Source organism: Neofelis nebulosa, chromosome 1 (genome assembly GCF_028018385.1).
Source record: "Neofelis nebulosa isolate mNeoNeb1 chromosome 1, mNeoNeb1.pri, whole genome shotgun sequence".
Classification (NCBI taxonomy): Eukaryota; Metazoa; Chordata; class Mammalia; order Carnivora; family Felidae; genus Neofelis; species Neofelis nebulosa.
In genome coordinates this window covers 214971242-214977433 of record NC_080782.1, presented here as the reverse complement: position 1 = coordinate 214977433, position 6192 = coordinate 214971242, and the positions used below count along the sequence as shown (strand labels likewise).

At 44.2% G+C, this 6192-nt stretch overlaps 1 long non-coding RNA gene across 2 annotated transcripts; it reads right to left on the bottom strand.

Moving 5' to 3' along the window:
• Nucleotides 1-3074: 3074 nt before the first annotated feature.
• On the bottom strand, nt 3075-5459 carry LOC131485099 (uncharacterized). Of its 2 annotated transcripts, none has more exons than XR_009248638.1 (3): nt 5204-5459; nt 4757-4828; nt 3075-3433 (listed from the first exon to the last, which is right to left on the bottom strand). It is a non-coding gene; the product is annotated as an uncharacterized LOC131485099 (long non-coding RNA). The 2 variants fall into 2 exon arrangements; XR_009248639.1 differs by having other exon boundaries at nt 5267-5458.
• Nucleotides 5460-6192: the final 733 nt, after the last annotated feature.

Sequence of the window (6192 nt, the reverse complement as noted above, 5' to 3'; positions counted from 1 at the left end):
CACAGTGTCTGTCTGCAAATCTTTGGGTATATCCACTTCCTCCAGGAAGACTTCCCTGATAGCACAAGCTGGAATTCCTTTCCTGCGCCTCCTGTCCAGGCCCCCGTTCACACAATATCACCTGATGCCCTGTCTGATCCCCTGAGAGGAGCCACGGTAATCTTATCCTAATTGCTATCTCCAGTATGGGGCCTGGCATAGAGCGAAAATTTTCTTACTATTTGTTGAGCTGCTAAAGAAAAATTTATTTCAGTTCCAGTGCTCAGATGATGTGTTTCTTGCTTCTGGTTAAAAAACTAAGCTGCTGGGGAGCCTAGGTGGCTCAGTCGGTTAAGCTTCTGACTTCAGCTCAGGTCATGACCTCGCGTTTCGTGAGTTCGAGCCCTGCGTCGGGCTCTGTGCTGACAGCTTGGAGCCTGGAGCTGCTTCAGATTCTGTGTCTCCCCCTCTCTCTTCCCCTCCCCTGCTCGCACTCTGTCTCTCTCTGTCAAAAATAAACACCAAAAAAAAATTTTTTTTTTTTAAATTCAGCTGCTGACGTACTGTTGGAAAACAGATTTCTGTGAAACATGAAAAAGTGAAGAGCATTAGGGAAAAACAGGAAGATATTTGTCTCCATTGTCCTACCTGTGGCTCCCAGGCTCTGCCCCAGACTTTTTCCCATAGCCAGTGCTGCCCTGAGAGACGTTCAGGAGGTGAAAATAGTCTGCAGTGGGTTGGGCTGCACCATTCAGCTCAGGTCTGCGGCAAAACATGTCATCTCACTTCATCTTTATTTGATAGATATTTTTAATCTGAATGGACGATTTTAATTAAATATTAAATAAGTGTCAATGAAACAAGTATAAAGTAAAAGTGTTCATTCTCTTTGAAAATACATGATACATGATACATGATACATGATAAAGACCTTAATAACATTTTATGTTTACTCCTCTCTTACCCCTCCTTCACCATCTTGTTCCCCATTATTTCTGACCCCTCCTGGGATAGTGGGTGGGGGGTGGGGAGGAGGGGAGAAGTGAGGCATTAGGGGGGAAAGAAACCTCCTTGTCAGGTACTGTCATAAACTGACATGGCTCTCTCTGAGACGAGAAGGTGTTGGAAACTGAATCTTCCTCTCGTGGGGCAGGAGTGGGTTCGTAGCAGATACCCCCAGTCAGTGGGGGCACTCTCTTGTAGTCCCCTTGACAAGAACACCTGCATCTATCCTCTGGTTGATCTGTACTCCTCTCTGTAAAGGCCTTTTCACGGTGGCCCCTTCCGGGACACCCAGGAAAAGAGGCAAAAAGGAAAGGAGGCTAAAGCAATGAGCTAGCTGGGGAAGAACACCCTGACTGCATAAACAGTGAGCATAAAGGCCCTAAGCTGAGCATGCCTGAGGAACAGCAAGGAGGCCCATTTGGCTGGAGCACAGCGAGCAAGGGGGCGGCAGGAGGAGATGAAGGTAGAGAACAGCAGGGACTGGTGGGCACGGGGCCTGTAGGCCAGGACCTTGGCTTTACTCTGTGTGGGGTGGACGGCAAGCCATGGGAGGATTTTGCCAGGAGGAGTGACATGATCTGAATTTAGCTTTAAAAGGATGAGTCAGCCACTGTGTGGAGGATAGATGTGGGGAAAAGGGGGAATGGGAAAGGCCGAATGATGGAGATTAACCGGGAGGCTTTGCAGTCATCCAGGTGAGAACCAGTAGTGGCTCAGACCAGGCTGGAAGTGCTGAAGGGAGTGAGAGGGGGATGTGGCATCCTTTGGAAGTAGAGTCAACAGAATCCCTGGCAGACTGGATCAGAAGTATGAAAGAAAGAGAAGAATCAAAGCTGACTCCAAAGTTTTGGGCCTCAGCAAATTCGTGGAAGGAGAGTGTTCGCCTGAGGAAGACTGCGTATTGATGATAAGGACGGAATCAGGAGATTGTTTGGATGTGATAATTTTGAGATGTTAGATTATCAATTGGCAAAGTCACGCAGGCAGTTGGATGCATGAGTCAGGGGCTCAGGGAGAAGATCATGCTGGAGATATCAATTTTGGAGTCATCAGGATGTAGATGTCATATAAAGTCATGAGACTGAACTGGTCAAAAGGCAATGAAAGTAAATAAAGAGGAGAGGAGGTCCAAGGGCTAAACCTTGGAGCCTCCAACCTTAAGATATGGAGATACAGAGAAACTGCAAAGACTCTGAGAAAAGCGCCCAGTAGGCAGGAGAATCAGCAGTATCTCAGAAGCCAGTATGAAGCAAGTCTTCAGGAATGACCGACTGTGTCAAATGCTACAGGGGTGGAGAAGATGCATTGACCACTGGCAACATGGGATCACTGGGGACCTTGACAATGACCCTTTGGGCAGAGTGAAACCTGATTAAGTGTGGCCAAAAGAGAATGGGGAGGAGAGGAAGCAGAGACAGTGGCACAAATCTTTTGAAGACTTTGCTGTAAAGGACAAAAGAGAGGCAGTAGCTAGATGTGGGAGGGAGATGTGAAGTCAATGGAGGTTTGGAGGTTTGTTTTGTTTTTAAGATAGGAGACATTAGAGCATGTTTGTTTGATAACTGGAATAATAATGTAGGAGAAAAAGAGACTTGCCAGAGTGAAGTGCTTAGGTGGGCAAGAAAGGATTAAATCTAGAGAGCATCAAAAGGGACTGATCTCAGATCATGGGCATCATGATAGAGTAAATGGGCATCAATACAAGCAGGATGGCTAGGGTAGCATGTGGGAGCTCTCTTCATGTTCTCAATGAAATATGGACTGAGATCATCAGCAGAGAGTGAGGAGGGAGACGAAGGTTGGAGGAAAGAGGAGAAGGTGTGAAATAGTTTAGGAGAGTGGAAAATGGAGGCAGATTGCCAGGCAAAAACAAAAGCTCACTTGAGATCACTAGTTATGGAGTTGAGTGAACCAACCAGCATGGTTGTTTTTCCAGCCAACTGAGCAACCCCAGAGGAGGCATGGAATCGACACAGACTTCAAAGAATTGTGATAAAATACCTTTTTAAAAAAATTTTGTTTTAACAGCAAAGATGTTTAACACATCCGCAAAGTATATTGGGAAAAGTGAAATAGAAACTCTCAAAAAATGAAAGTAAAAATTTAATGTAATTTCATTTAACTTAAAGTTAAAAAACAGGAAAGAAACTCTCACATATATCAGGTAAGACTGTAAATTGGTGCAATTAACTTCAGAAATTATTTCCTAAGTCTTCAAAATATTCATTTTGCCCTTCTTCCGTGAAACAGATGTTTACAAAGTCACAACATGAAAAAATCCTCAAGATATGATGTCATGTGCTAACAATAAGCAGGATAAAATACATTTTGAAAAGTCACAGGGAAAATCCCCAAATGTTGATTGTAGTTATCTTTGCCTAGTAGGATTATAGATTATTTTCATTTTTTTCGTTATTGCTTCTTGTATTTTCCAAAATGGGATGTATTTCTGCCAAATCAGAAAAAGAAAATACTGTGTTTAAAAATATGATCCTTCCTGGGGCACCTGGACGGCTCAGCTGGTTAAGCAGCTGACTTCGGCTCAGATCATGATCTCATGGTTCATGAGTTTGAGTCCAGCATCAGGCTCCCCACTGACAGTACCGATGGAGCCTGCTTGGGATTCTCTCTCTCTCCCCCTCCCTCTGCCCCTCCCCCATTTGTGCTTCTCTCTCAAAATAAATAAATAAACTTAAAAATATATATACGGTCCTTTCTGAAGGCAGGAGGATGGATTTGAAGGCAACAGAGTTTTTCCCAATCCTGCGATTCACGTAGAGTCTCCACAGTCTGGTATTCCAGACTGTGCAAATTCCAGGCACATCCAAAAACTCCCTCTCAGTCTGTTTACCTCATCAGAGTTAAACACCCTAAAGTTTTAACCTAAAGATAAAAGGAGTATTTCATGTACAACGAACTATTTATTCAAGGTGTAATAACAGATTCTTATTCTAGAGTGATCAGCGTCTCCCAACTCCTTCCTTTCCAGACTTGCCCCAGCCCTCACCAGAATGTAGAGAAGGCTTTCTGAACTTGGGAACATCTAAATCCAGGAGGTATCCTGCCCAAGGTTTGTCAAATTATTTTACTTATAAATTCACCAAAGAAAGCATTAGAGTGCATTAAAAGAAACTTCTAGTAATGTATCAATCAGCTGTTTATAACATATTGGTAACATAACAAACAACCATAGAATGTCAACAGCACACAATAAAAAGCATGCATTTCACTCGTACATTTGTGTATTGGCTGGAGCCAATCTGATACAGGCTGAGCTCATCTGGGCAGCTCTAAGCTGCAAACTGGGACCAGATCTGCTCCATGCATCTCTTATCCTCCTTAGACCAGTGGGATAACTTGGCATATTCTCATGATGGCGGGGGGGAAATGTATGAAAAATTAAGCCCAACCATGCAAGTAGATGTCAAGTGCCTGCTTGGATGTCTGTTAACAGCCCATTGGCCAAAACAAGTCACATGACAACAAATAAGTTATCTCTAGTGGGAGGAACTGCAGAATCACAGGGAAAAAGCATGTGAATATCTGGGAGGAGTGAAGAACCTGAGCCAATAAATCAGCCTACCATTAGCAGTAAAGAAAGAAAAATTTAAAAATGCAAACATGGAAGGTAGAAATTAATTTACAATGACTTAATTCCTTAATCAAAATCTAATTGTGGATAGCTCCTATTCCTAGTTACTTTCTCAACACCCCTGTTGAAACTCTACCCCCAAAGCCCCTGTATTCAGTCCTTGAGCGGCATTTCTTATACCCATCTCTTCCAGAGGAATGAGTTGAGCCAGAGACCCAGGCTAGATCGGTCAGCAGGTTAATGGACATCAGCCTAGGGAAAAAAAAGAAATCTTGGTTTTACTATCCTGGGTATACCAGCGTCTGAAGCCCCTCTAAGCCCTCCAAGCCAGTCTCAATGCCATCTAGTCTGCCTAACATTCCAAAGCCCCATCAAGTGACGAGGAAACAGGTCTAAAGGGTCATTTCTCTAATCTTTCCTGGAGGCTGGAGGCTGAAGCCTGAGCTACATACTATCAGGTTCCTTCAGTGGGAGATGAGGTTTGGGAATTCTGTCATCATAGGGAGACCACCATTCATCTGAAACACCCAAAAAGAACATGCCTTAATGGGCATTAGAATATTCTTAATACAGCCTGAAATCAACTTCCTCCACCTCCCCCACCTCCTCCCCCCCCCACACACTCACCCCACTCTTTCTCTTTCTGCCTTTCCTTTTCCTTCTTCTTTTCAAGCCCACTTCCCAACTGACCTGAACCTTCAACAAAGGCCCAGCGTCAGTCCAACCACACAGCCTGGGGCCCAGAAGTGCACCACAGTAATGATTTGTATCCCAATGTCACACTCATGTCACTGACACAAGTCAAGAATTCCATGTTCTGCTGTGAAACGTGGTGGTGGCCAGTGCTGGACTGTGGGGTCAGACAGACCCGAATGGAAACCCGTCTCCCTCCTCTTACCTATCATGTGACTTAGGCAAATTGCTTAACCCCTCAGCGGGCTTTTGTGGTTTCAGCAATAACATGCAAAAATGCAGGTGTCTGTGGCCAGTGACCTTAAATGTGAAACAACGGTCACCCAACAACAAGTCAGAAACACCTGGTGGTATCTGTTAGATGTCACCACATGGCACAAACCAGCTCTTTCCTTCTGCATCACTGGTGGACCAACAAACTGTTTCGTGCAACTGGTTAAGATACTAGTTGCCCTCACAGCTCCATGTTTAAAATAAAGTGTACCTTCTTTTAGTCAATTTAATGTATTTCCTAGCACCCTTGATTCAATTCAATAAAGACGATGTGTGGGGTGTTTACACTGTGGCAGATATTGTGGGTGCTTAAAAGGCAGAAAGAAAGAAAACAGGCACTTTTTTAGTTCTTGCTGTGATAAACAACTTTATGGGTATTTATAACCCCTGCGCTACTCTGTTTAAAGCAGGTGGATCCAGAGGAAGATTACTTGTGTGACTAGGAGTAAGGGGGTCAACTGGAAAATACTAATGTTTCATGTAAGGAAAATGAGGCCATTTCAGCAGACTAAGACAACAGAAGTTGATTTCTCACTCCTGTATCAGCCCAGGGTGATGTTCCTGGTCAGCGAATGGCTTCCTTCCACATGGTGATTCCAGAACCCAGGTTCCTTCCATCTCATGAACCTGCCATCCTTTACAGCCTCAAA